At 43.6% G+C, this 13,267-nt stretch overlaps 1 non-coding gene across 1 annotated transcript; it reads right to left on the minus strand.

Annotated features, from left to right (window-relative positions):
- Nucleotides 1-3,483: 3,483 nt before the first annotated feature.
- On the minus strand, nucleotides 3,484-3,590 carry LOC112085081. Its single transcript, XR_002898694.1, has one exon. It is a non-coding gene; the product is annotated as a small nucleolar RNA R71 (small nucleolar RNA).
- Between the last annotated feature and the right edge of the window lie 9,677 nt (nucleotides 3,591-13,267).

Genomic DNA, 13,267 nt, shown 5'->3' on the forward strand with positions numbered 1-13,267 from the left:
TGTGTTCCAACATCAAGGAACTGAGAGTTTTGGCAAGGAATAAGTGTGGGGGAAAAGACCTTTTGGTGAGTGGAAAAAGGTGAGATGAGTGGAAAAGAGAGAGTGAAAATAGCTAGGGGAATGAAAGAAAAAGAAATCAGTCTTGGTGTTTTGAGAGAGTGAGCTCTGGTTTGTTGAAAAGAAAGAGTCTAGCCTCTAAGTAAAAAAGGAAGAAAAGAAGCCAAAGGCTCAAATGTTTTGTTAAGAAAGAAAGAAGAGGCTAGAAGTTGTAAAAGAAAAAGAGCTGTGTAAAGTTTGAGTTCCAAGACTTGTGAGGAAAAGTGAAAAGTGAATCCCCTAGTGAGAGGAAAATGAGAGTGAAAAGTGAGGATTTTTGAGCAAGTGAGGAAGCTTTGAGTAGAGGGTGGGGTGTGGTGAGTCTTTGCCCTTGTATGCATAGGTTGCTTTTTACCTTTAGCATTCTGCCAAAGTTTGATCATTCATAGAGAGATCCCTTTGCTGCATTTAACCCACTTGAACACTGATGAGATCGTTTTAATCTCATAGCCTCTCCCTAGCCAAGCCAGCTTGTTTAAACCTTGCATCATGAGATCCACCTGATAAAAGCTTAATGAATGTGAAAGAGTTGAGAGAGAGAAGAACTTGTGGAGATTCCTTAGGGTTTGTTTTAGAACTTAGGAGATGCATTAGGTCCCAATGAGTCTTTGCATGTTTTGAGTGTCTATCAGGTGAATATGGAGCTGAAAAGACGAATCCAGGAGGTGGAATGGTGAGCAAAGCTTGAAAAAGTGGAAAACTTGGGTCTATGGAGGTTATCGGCCATTCTCGCTGGCCAGGAAGGTTTTGTCGACCATTTTCACGTACCGCGGGTGGACTTTGTCGACCAAAACACGTACCGCGAGTGAAGTGTATCGGCCAAAATCTCCGGGTGCAAACATGTCTCAGAAATCGCCTGTCCGGGGAACTTTCCGATCCGATTCAGATGGCGGGTGCTTCATAGAAGTTGGAGAGCATTGGATCACGGTCTCATAGCAAGTGGAATCGTGGAATTCGGACGCGTGAGCAGAGAGTTAAGCTCGTCGGAAGGAGCCCCTATCTCGCAGGTATTCCGGACCGAGCAGATCAGTTCTGAAGGATGCGAAGGACGGTGCACTTCCAGGCCGATTCAGTTTCCGGGTCCTTCATGAGAATCAGAGACATTTGAGTCTTCTTTCCAGAACGTCCAAGAGCATTCAATTCGAATCTATGAGCAGAAAGATATGGTCTCCGGAATGGACACATCTCTAGACGCCTCTCTCTGGTCGTGTACATGCACTTCAAAGATGTGCCCTCCAGGAAGCTTTACACTTCCCAAGCACCGAAGCTTCCTTCACCAAAGTTGGAGATAGATGAGTCCTCTGTCTTCTGAAACCGAAATCATTCAATTCGGACAAGTCTCATAGGAGTTACACTCTCCGGAATGCGAAGTGGTCTAAGCTGCTCTGGATGCTGCGAGATGGTCTTGCGACTTGGTTAACCCGCAGGCCTGAAGATGAACGCCTGAATGCTGATGCTGCGAGTTGATATGTGCGGGTGAACTATCACTGGAAGAGGTCTGAAGCTCAAGAGCAAGATAAATGCTAAGTCCACAATCGTGCGACTTAGGCATGCGAGTTAGCCGCGCCTGGAACTATGCCGCACGATCACTCGCAAATCACTCCGACTTGAGCCTGCGACCTAGGTGCAATAGAGACCAACCCGCACAGTTTGTACATTCCCCAGAAACCGCCTTAGCCCTGCGAGTTGGAGAGGAAGGAGACCAAGCCGCAGCAACACTCGCAAAACACTCCTACTTAGGCGTGCGGCTAAGACAAGGCGATTCAGGCTTCACAAGACAAGTCTTCATCTACTGCGACTTAGGTGTGCGACCTGGGACATACTGGACCGACCCGCAGTAATTCCCACTTTATCCATTAAAGCCGGGTCAGGACCCGGTTTGTTCCGGGCTGACCCGGTTCGTTTTTAAGGAAGTATAAATACTTTTTAGGGTTTTTTGGGAGAGGATTAAGTTTTATTCCTTTTGTCTCTTGCCTCTTTTGTGAAAGACTCCATTAAGAAGAGAAATATCTATATTTGAGTGTTGAATGAAGAGAGTTTAAAGAGATCTGGGTGTTTAAAGCTGTTTTCTTTTGAATCTATCATCTCCATCTCCATTTCTCTTTTGAATTTGGTTTGAAAATGGATTAGTATAGGGGTTAATACCTTCATGAGAGGATTAACCTAGATTTGAGTTCTTAATCATTTGAATCATGTCTCATCATTGTCATTAGCATTTCTAGTTTAGCACCAAAGCACCCTAACCAACTATCATGTCTAGAATCTCATGCCTCCATCATATCATATTCACATCATTTGTCATTGCTTAGTTCTTGATTAGTCATTGTCATTAGTCTTTAAACCTGTTTAAGTTTGTTAGTTGTCATTAGTTAACCAAAACCCACTCTTGTTTGCTTGAATTAAGAACTTGATCATATAGCTTAGTGTCTATCACCACATTCTTGGATTGATTAACCTCTTTGTGCTACTTTGACAAGGGGATTGATAGCCCTGAGACCTTAAAAAGTCTTGTCTATCAATTGGCGCCGTTGCCAAATTGTGGTTTGATTAGCATTAAGCTCTGATCTGTTCTTGAGATCAAGTGCTTACTTTCTTGTTTTTACTGATTCCTTTCAAGTTCTGTTTGTGATTTCAGGTGTATGAACACCAGGTCTAGATCAAGAAGCTGTGGTCCTCCTTTTCCTCTAAACGACAACATCAACCTTTTGGTACCAAGGAGGAGAAGAGACAGACGTGGTAGACAAATTGATCAGACCGAGATGGCAGAACAAGGAGATCACGTGGTAGATATAGAACAACCAGTTCAGGAGCAACAGGCTCAAGGTCATGGAGCTGGTATTGGAGTTGGTCAAGGGCTTCACCAGGGTAATGTTCAGCAGGAACAGGCGCACCACCAACAAGCTTATGTCCAGACAAGCTCAAGCTCATCAACAGAGGCATCAGGCCAATGTTCAGCAAAGACACCAAGTGCACCACCTACCCCACCCTTTCCACCCACAACAACGAAGATATGAGCAACCCCAAGTCTATGTTGGAGAGAATGACAGGGCCAATGCTCATCAGTATGGAGCTGGTATTCAGGCACCTCCTGTGCAAAACAACAACTTTGAAGTGAATGCATCTTTGCTGAATATGGTCCAGAACTCAAAGTTCCATGGGTTAGCAATGGAAGACCCCTTGGAACACTTGGACCAGTTTGATAAGGTGTGTGATCTGACCAAGATAAATGGAGTTTCAGAAGACAGCTTTAAGCTAAGACTATTCCCATTCAGTCTTGGTGATAAAGCTCATCAATGGGAGAAGAATCTTCCAAGAGGCTCCATTCAAACCTGGGAGCAATGCAAGCAAGCCTTCTTATCTAAGTTCTTCTCCACCTCAAGAACTGCAAAACTGAGGAACCAAATCTCTAGCTTCACTCAGCACAGCAATGAAAGTTTTGGTGAAGCATATGAGAGATTCAGGAGCTACACAAACCAATGCCCACACCATGGGTTTAGTGAAGCTTCTCTTCTCAGCACACTTTATAGGGGAGCTCTTCCCAAGATTAGAAACCAGCTGGATACTGCTTCCAATGGGAACTTTCTAGGTAAAGAGATACATGCTGCTTTAGAGCTAGTGGAGAACTTAGCATTGAGCAATGATACTTATGGTGAAGACTATGACAGATCAAATAGGTCTGAAGGTTCAAGCTCAGAACAGAGGCTCACCAGAGAAGTTAAGGAGTTGAGGAGTGAATTAGACAAGCTGAAATTCACCACTCAGAAGCCAATACATTTTGTTGGAGAGTATGAGGAACCTTCTCAAATCTTTGAGAACATAAGTGAAGAAGGTCTTACCCAAGAGGAGCTCAACTACATTGGGAATCAGAGGTTCCAAAGATATCAGTATGGTAATGCCAATCCAAGCCTCTCTTACCGGAACACCAATGTAGCTAACCCACAAGACCAGGTCTATCCCAATTCTCAAGCTCTAAAGAACTTTGTTCCCAAGAACAACTTTCAAGGATCATTCCAACCCAAGAATCAATTTGGTCAGAATCAGAGTTTTGGTCAGCAACAGCAACCATTTCAGGGCACTGGTTACACTTCACAGCAGCCAAAGGCACCACCAGGGTTTGGTCCACCACAGTTCCAACAGCAGGCGCCGGTTCAACAACAGTTTCAGCCGCCAATGGTTCAACAGCAGCCACAGATGGGTACAGATATGGTTGGTATTCTGCAACAACTACTTCAGGTTCAACAGACTATGCAGCAGGAAATCAAGGAACTGAAGCAAAACCAGGCATCAAGCTCAAGGAACCATGGTCACCTACCTGGAAAACCAGAACCCAACCCCAAGGAATATGCCAAAGCCATTACACTGAGGAGTGGCAAGGAGTTACCTGGTATTGAGAACAACAAAGTGATCATTGAGGACAATGATCAACCTGAGGGGGAGGCAGCCTTAAAGGATGATCAAGTTGCTGAGAAACCAAGGACAGAAAAGGGTAAAGAGGTAGCAAAGGAACCAGAACCAGAGAAGAAGTATATGCCACCACCTCCATACCAACCCAAGCTCCCATTTCCAGGGAGATTTAAGAAGCAACTAGTGAACAAGGCAAGAGCTGTATTTGAGAAGGCACTCAAAGAGACACCACTCACAATGCCTCTCATTGATGCATTCTTAATGATGCCAAAGATGGGGAAGTTCTTGAAGGATGCAATTCTGAACAAGACAAAAGAACTTCAAGGCATGGTAGTACTAAGTCATGAATGCAGTGCTATCATTCAGAAGAAGTCCATTCCAAGGAAGTTAACTGATCCAGGGAGCTTCACACTCCCTTGTGCCATTGGACCTCTTCTATTCTCTGGATGTCTTTGTGATCTAGGAGCATCAGTCACCTTGATGCCATTCTCCATAGCAAACAAGCTGGGCTTTAGAGTTTTCAAACCTTCAAAGATTTCTCTTATCCTTGCAGATAGATCAGTTAGATTGCCTGTTGGTATGTTGGAAGATCTACCTGTCAAGATAGGTGGTTTTGAGGTTCCAACAGATTTTGTTGTGCTGGAAATGGATGAGGAACCAGTAGATCCTCTCATCTTGGGCAGGCCATTCTTAGCCACTGCAGGAGCTATTATTGATGTGAGAGGTGGGATAATAGAGCTTCAACTTGGGTCTGAAAGGCTCAAGTTTGATGTGAATGAGATGATGAAGAAACCCACCATTGAAGGTCAATGTTTCTATGTGGAGACAATGGACCAGTTGGCTGATGAGTTGCTTGAGGAGCTGAACACTGAGGATCCTCTTCAAGCTGCTCTAACTCAAGAACAAGGAGATAATGAGCTCTTGGCTGAAGCAAGTGAAGGGTATAAGCTGTATCTGGACAATGCAAGAGAGCTGGGTCCTGAAGCAAGGTTTTTGGAGCTGGAACAAAGTGGCTCTGAAGTCTGTGCTATCAAGGAATCAGTCACCAGCCAAAGCAGCTTGGACCAGGACTGGAATGAGGCTGATGCACCCTCTGTTGAGCTCAAGCCTCTACCAACATGGCTCAGGTATGCGTTCTTAGGCCTGAACTCTACTTTTCCCGTGATCATAAATGATAACTTGCTGGAGCATGAGGAACGTGCATTACTTAGTGAAATAAGGAAATTCAGGAGAGCCATAGGGTATTCCTTGGCAGACATTAGAGGAATCTCTCCTGATATATGCACCCACAGGATCCACCTGGAGGACCAAGCCATGTCCTCTATTGAGCACCAACGTAGACTTAACCCCAACCTTAGGGAAGTGGTTAAGAAGGAGATACTAAAGCTTCTTGAGGCAGGGATAATTTACCCAATCTCTGACTCAAGATGGGGTCTCCTGTTCATGTTGTGCCCAAGAAAGGTGGGATCACAGTGGTGAAAAACGATAAGGATGAACTCATAGCTCAAAGAACCATAACTGGCCATCGCATGTGCATTGACTATAGGAAATTGAATTCTGCTTCTAGAAAAGATCATTTCCCTTTACCATTCATTGATCAAATGCTTGAAAGGTTAGCTAATCATCCTTATTTTTATTTTCTCGATGGGTATTCGGGGTTCTTCCAAATTCCCATAGACCCCCGGGATCAAGAGAAAACGACATTCACCTGCTCTTATGGCACTTATGCTTATAGGAGAATGCCCTTCGGTTTATGTAATGCACCAGCCACTTTTCAAAGATGTATGATGCACATTTTCTCTGACATTATTGAAGAGAAAGTTGAGGTGTTCATGGATGACTTAAGTGTCTATGGCTCCTCCTTCTCGGATTGTCTCTCTAATTTGACACAGGTGTTGGAGAGATGTGAGCAGCAGAACTTGGTGCTGAACTGGGAGAAGTGTCATTTCATGGTGCAAGAAGGGATAGTCTTAGGGCACAAAATCTCTGAAAAGGGTATTGAGGTTGATAAGGCAAAGGTGGAAGTGATGGTGAATCTGCAAACCCCCACTTCAGTTAAAGGGATAAGGAGCTTCCTGGGTCATGCAGGGTTTTATAGAAGATTCATAAGGGACTTCTCAAGGATTGCCAGGCCCTTAACAAGACTGTTGTGTAAGGAAGTGGATTTCATCTTTGATGTTGAATGTGAAGAAGCCTTTAAGTTGATCAAGGAGGCATTGGTTAGTGCACCAATAGTTCAGGCACCAGACTGGTCTCTTCCTTTTGAGGTCATGACAGATGCTTCTGACTTTGCTGTTGGAGCAGTACTTGGACAGAAGAAGGACAAGAAGCTGCATGTGATCTACTATGCCAGTAGAACACTTGACTCTGCCCAAGAAAAGTATGCTACAACTGAAAAGGAAATGCTGGCAATAGTTTTTTCCTTTGATAAGTTCAGAAGCTACCTAGTGGGATCAAAGGTCATTGTGTATACTGATCATGCAGCCCTCAGGTACTTGATGACCAAGAAAGATACCAAGCCAAGGCTGTTGAGATGGGTTTTATTGCTCCAAGAGTTTGATATGGAGGTGCTTGATAAAAAGGGCATTGAGAATGGGGCTGCAGACCATCTCTCAAGGCTGAGGATTGAAGAAAAAGTTCCCATAGATGATGCTTTGCCTGAAGAGTCTCTGATGGTGCTCCATTCCTACTTGGAGTTTGAGGAAGTAGAGAGCATTCAAGAAAGGAGGATGCCTTGGTTTGCAGACATAGTGAACTATCTTGCATGTGGGGTGGAGCCTCCTGAATTGGATGCTTACAAGAGGAAAAAGTTCTTCAGAGATGTCCAGAGATACTATTGGGATGAGCCCTACCTCTATGTTCTGAACAAGGATCATCTATATAGAAGGTGCCTTGCTGAAGAGGAGATGCAACCTGTGTTGCAAGAATGTCATGGTTCTGCTTTTGGAGGCCACATGGGGGCATTCAAAACTGTGGCAAAGGTTCTTCAAAGTGGGTTTTGGTGGCCTACAATGTTCAAGGATGCCCAGTTGGTAGTTTCAGCATGTGATGCCTGTCAGAGGCATGGTAACATATCTAAGAGAAGTGAGATGCCTCAAAACTCCATTTTAGAAGTTGAGATCTTTGATTGCTGGGGAATTGACTTTATGGGACCTTTCATTTCATCCTATGGAAATCAGTACATACTTGTTGCTGTGGACTATGTGTCCAAATGGGTTGAGGCCATTGCTTCCCCTACCAATGATTCCAAGGTTGTAGTGAAGCTGTTCAAGAGCATCATCTTCCCTAGGTTTGGAGTTCCAAGAGTTGTCATCTCTGATGGAGGATCCCATTTTTTGAACAAGACTCTGGAAGGTTTATTGAGAAAGCATGGAGTTAAACACAAGATAGCTACTCCATATCATCCTCAAACTAGTGGCCAGGTTGAAGTATCCAATAGACAGATCAAGGCCATTCTTGAGAGGACTGTTAGCTCAAGCAGAAAAGATTGGAGCAAAAGGCTAGACGATGCATTATGGGCTTACAGGACTGCCTTTAAAACTCCAATTGGAACATCACCATTCAGTTTGCTATATGGGAAGAGCTGCCACCTTCCTGTTGAGTTGGAGTACAAAGCTATGTGGGCTGTGAAGTTTCTAAACTTTGATATCAAGACAGCTCAAGAGAAAAGGATCATGCAACTTCATGAACTTGAGGAGATCAGGCTTGAAGCTTTTGAAAGCTCAAAGATCTATAAGGAGAAGACCAAGGTCCTGCATGATCAAAAGATTCTGAAGAGAGAGTTCAAGTATGGTGATTTGGTCTTGCTTTTCAACTCCAGACTTAAGTTGTTTCCAGGAAAGCTTAAGTCTAGGTGGTCTGGACCTTTCAAAGTTCTTGAAGTGAGGCCTTATGGTGCCATTGTCTTGGAAGGAAAGAATGGCCAGGAATTTGTGGTGAATGGACAGAGAATCAAGCATTACTTAGTTTCACAAGGGAAAGAGGAGGCTACAACAGTCCCTCTTTTTGATCCACCAGCCTGTTAAACAGGTCTCAAAGTCAAACTTAGAGACTTTAAACAAAGTGCTCTTGGGAGACACCCCAAGCTTATCTTTGTACATAGTTCTTTTGATTTCTTCTCTTTTCTTTTATGTTTTAGAACTTTTTGATGGGTTTTGTGAGTTGGTCTTAGGTACTAGGTGATCTTTGGAGGACATAGCTCAGTGATGAATGGAATGGAGCATGTGAGAGAGCTGAGAGGACTGTTTAAAGCCTGAAAAACTTGAAGAACGCCTCAGTGCTACCTAGGTGTGCGGGTCAGAAGAGAGGGAGCTAGGCCGCACGTCTATTCGGAATTTACTCCGGCTTGAGTGTGCGACCTAGAAGCAAGGAAGCTGAGCCGCACCAGAAAGAAGAAGGCCGAGAGTTCTAAGTGCTAAACTGTGCGACCTGGTGCTGCGGCCTGAAACCCAAGGAGGCTAAGTCGCACGATCATTCGCAATTCACTCCGAGATGGTCGTGCGACCTAGAAACACGAAGGCCAGGCCGCACTAAACAGGAGGGGTCCAAAACGCCTAAGTCCAAAACTGTGCTAGCTGGTGCTGCGGGTTAAAAGAAAGGAAGCTAAGGCACCTGAAAAAGAAAGTCAAGCAACTCACCAGACCATCTTCACCGGACAAGAACTCGGCGACCTCAACCGCACCGGTTACACAAGAAGAGGATGGAGAAAGCTCAAACGCGAGGAATCCGGAGTTTCCACCAGGCAAAGAAGACTGGATCGATCCTGCCTCGGCATTCTTACCGGAACCCTCGGAAAGCAGCCCACCACGTCAGTCCACACCCTCCTGCTCAACATCAAATCCCTCGTACTACTTGGGATCAGACCTCTCAGACTGAGGTATCGACTTCAAACTCTTGTAAATATGCATCTTGTATATACCATCTTGCATTTGTTTAGTTTGTCTTTTTACTTCTCCCACACGCTTTTATAACACAAGGGACTGTGTTATTTAAGTGTGGGGGAGGAGCTTTGTGTTTTCTGATCTTGTTTTCTTTGTTCTTATTTGACTTTTGCATTCTTGAGTCTCATTTAGCTTTGTACATATGATAAAATTGCATCATTCTAGTTGCATCTCGCATCCTAAGATCGAGTCTAGTTGCATCATGTAGGATTGCATTAGTGCAAGGAGCAATGATAGATTTTTTCCTAGAGAGTAAATCACTTGAGAACTTGAACTAAATATGCTTGTGAAACTCATTCTGTGCTTGTAAAGCTTGAAACGATTTGAATCTGAGAAGCAAGTCTGAATTACACTCAACTCTAACTAAGTGATAACCCTGAACTTGAATTGTAAATATCTTTTGATGCATTGCTTGAATAGGCTTGTGGATACCGATATACATACTTGAGCTAGAATCGTTGTTTTTACCACCCTCCTTCCTTAGCTCAAGTAGCTGAATCCGCATCATGGTTCAGTTCCCTCACCTTGAACCCATTTTTCTTTCAAGCCAATGTTTGTGTGTGAATTGTAAGGCCACCTTGGACCGAACTTAGCAGAAAGTGTTAGGTTTAGAGCGACAAGGGCATGTCTCATTGAGTGCTATGTTCCAACATCAAGGAACTGAGAGTATTGGCGAGGAATAAGTGTGGGGGAAAAGACTTGTTGGTGAGTGGAAAAAGGTGAGTTGAGTGGAAAAGAGAAATTGGAAATAGCTAGGGGAATGAAAGAAAAAGAATTGAGTCTTGGATTTGAAAAGATGAGCTCTGATGTTTTTAAAAGAAAAATTTTAGTCTCTGAAAAGAAAAGAAGCCAAAAAGGCTCAAGCATTCTAAATGAAAAGGAAGAGGCTATGCGCTATAAAAGAAAAGAGCTGTGTGAATAAGTGAACTCCAAGACTCGAAAATGAAAGCAAAAAGTGAGTCCCTTAGTGAAAAGAAAACGATTGTGAAGAGTGAAGATCTTGAGAGGGTAAGCAAGTGAGAAAACTTTGAGTGGAGTGTGGGGTGTGATGAGTCTTGCCCTTGTATGCACAGGTTGCTTTTTACCTTTAGCATTCTGCCAAAGTTTGGTCGTTCATAGAGAGATCCCTTGCTGCATTACACCCGCTTGAATATTGATGAGATCATTTTTATCTCATGACCTTACCCTAGCCAAGCTAGTCTATTTGAACATTTGCATCATTTGATTCACCGGTTACGAACTTAATGAATGTGAAAGAGTTGAATGTGATGATGACTTGTGGAGATTCCGTGCTTTAGTCGGAAAATATCTGAGTATAGCTTTGCATTGCATATTTGAGCATGAATCCGAGTTCTTATCGTGATCACTTCTCTCTAAAAAGGAAATATGAGCTCCATCTGCACTACAACCTCTTTCTCTCATTTGTTCTTTTCGCTTGAGGACAAGCAAAGGACAAGTGTGGGGGAGTTGATATGTCTATATTTTACATCATTTAGAGTGCATTTTAGAGTCCTCATCATGTGTTTTCCCATGTAACTTGATTCTTTAAGCATCAAAATAGGATTTAGGGCTTGCATTAGGTCCCAAAGAGTTTTGCATGTTTTGAAGTCTTTATTAGGTGCTTTGGGAGCCATTTGGAGCTTAAGAAGAGGAGCAGAGAAGAAAACGGTGAAGAAAAGGGTCAAATATGGTGAAAACCGCTTGAAGGAATTTCTCGGCCAAAACACGTACCGGCTGGACAGAAACCTCGGTCAAAAAGCTTACCGAACGCTCATTATCGGCCAAAACCCTTACCGATCGACCAAGATCGACCAAAGACGAGTATCGGGTGCAAATTACCTCGGGTTAAGTTTTTGGCCGAGGCGAGAAGAATTTTACGGCTAAAAGGCTTACCGCGGTATATAGCCCTCGGTCACTTTCCTTACCGCGGGAAGCTTTTCTCGACCAAAACCTGTCCTTGCCCGCGCGTTTCAAAGATCAGCAATCCGGGGAACCTTCCGGTCCGAATCAGTTGACGGGGTCCTCATCAAAGTTGGAGAAAATCAAGCAAAGATTCCGGAACAGTTGGAATCATCCAATTCGGACCAGTGAGGAGAGAGATACGGCTTCCGGAATAAGCACCAGCATTGCGCGTACTCGAGAACCGAACAGCGGATTTCAAAGATCACGACGGACGGAGCCTTTCCGGTCCGAACTAGCTCGCCCGGCCTTCATCAAAGTTTGAGATCTGTGAAAGCTATTCTCAGAACGTTTGGAATCACTCAATTCGGATCAATGGTTTGAAAGATAAGGTCCCCGGAGTTCACATCGGTCCAAAAGCCTATTTTCCGGTGAATCCGATGCGGTGCAAAGATGTGAAATCCAGGAAGCCTTCCACTTCCCAAGCTCCGACGGTTTCTTCACCAAAGTTCGAGCTTATTGAGTCATCTTGACTATGGGACTGGTCTCAGAGCAATTGGAGTCGTGTGTTGAAAGTTACTGTCTCCAGAAGGCAATATGGTCGATACGAGCCTAAATGAGTTGCGATACGCGCTAAGTATTTTCTCAGGCCTCGGCATCATCACCTCGACATTGCTCAAGCCAAGGCTCATATCTTGGGAGTATTTTGGACTAGACCTCGTGCTGACGCCTCGGCACGTTGGGATCAAGGCATGCACACGTAAGAATTGAAGCTGGAAACGACTAAGTGTTGGACGTGCACCTCGGTGTAATGGCCTCGGCGTGCATGCCGGACTCTGTTCTCCCGAACCCCTCGACTACCAAGCCCCGCGACATTTTATGGCGAGGTCCCTTGTCACAAACCCAGGACCAAGAACAAGACGGCTCAAGAACACACACGTGAAGATGGATCAAAGACTAGGGTTCATGCATGTTCTTGACGTGTTCTTCACGAGATCTTGATTTGGATCCTGATCACGTGCACTCCTCGACATAGAGACCTCGGCTTCACTCTCCGACACACCGTGGCACTCACCCATTGATAACTAAGGTTTTTAAAGCCTTAGATGGGTTATCAATCCCCTTGTCAAAGTAGTATAAGGGGTGTCAATCCATATGTGTGGTAGTTAGGCACTAGTTTATGTGATAGGTTCTTAAGTCAAGTAATCAAAGATGAGTTTTGTGAAACCAGCAACAAGAAAGCATAAAACAAGAAACAAACAAGCTATGATTAATGAACTAAGCAAGCAAACAAAACAAGATGATGGTGATTAACCAAATGATAAAAGCTAAACCTCTAGATGTGATCATTGATTAGGGTGCTTTAGATATTGAATCATGATGCTAAGAACATAATGCAACACTTGCTACTCTTTAGTCTAGGCTTCTTAATCATATTTTATTTAAATAATTCAAAAAACACCAATACCAAAAATTGAACTTATTAAAGATAAAATCAGAAATACATATTAATTATGACACTCAGACTCATTTATGCTAGGCCAGAATGACATGCAAGGTGTACGAATTTGACCAGAGCCTTAGCTATTCGTATGACCATTACAGATCTATGGAAGTTGAGTTAGGCAAAGGTAACTTTTGATGGTGGACATAAAATAGTTATACAACCATCTCCAAGAAGAGACGGAGCTGCATGCTAATTACTTCCCTACTCAAACAGACAAATACATCATGATCGCTACCTCCATGTTCTCTGTATTTTATTTTTATCAATAAAAATCTCAATGTAAAAGTAAACAAGCTAAGCTAGACTTCAGTTGTCTACCTATCATGTCATATGTAAACTGATGTAATTTTTTGTTAATGAAGTAAACTAATGGTCGACAAAAAAAAAAATTAACAATGAGATTGCCCCTGTTACAGGGCTC

The sequence above is a fragment of the Eutrema salsugineum genome, unplaced genomic scaffold, assembly GCF_000478725.1.
Source record: "Eutrema salsugineum unplaced genomic scaffold, Eutsalg1_0 scaffold_31, whole genome shotgun sequence".
Lineage (NCBI taxonomy): Eukaryota > Viridiplantae > Streptophyta > Magnoliopsida > Brassicales > Brassicaceae > Eutrema > Eutrema salsugineum.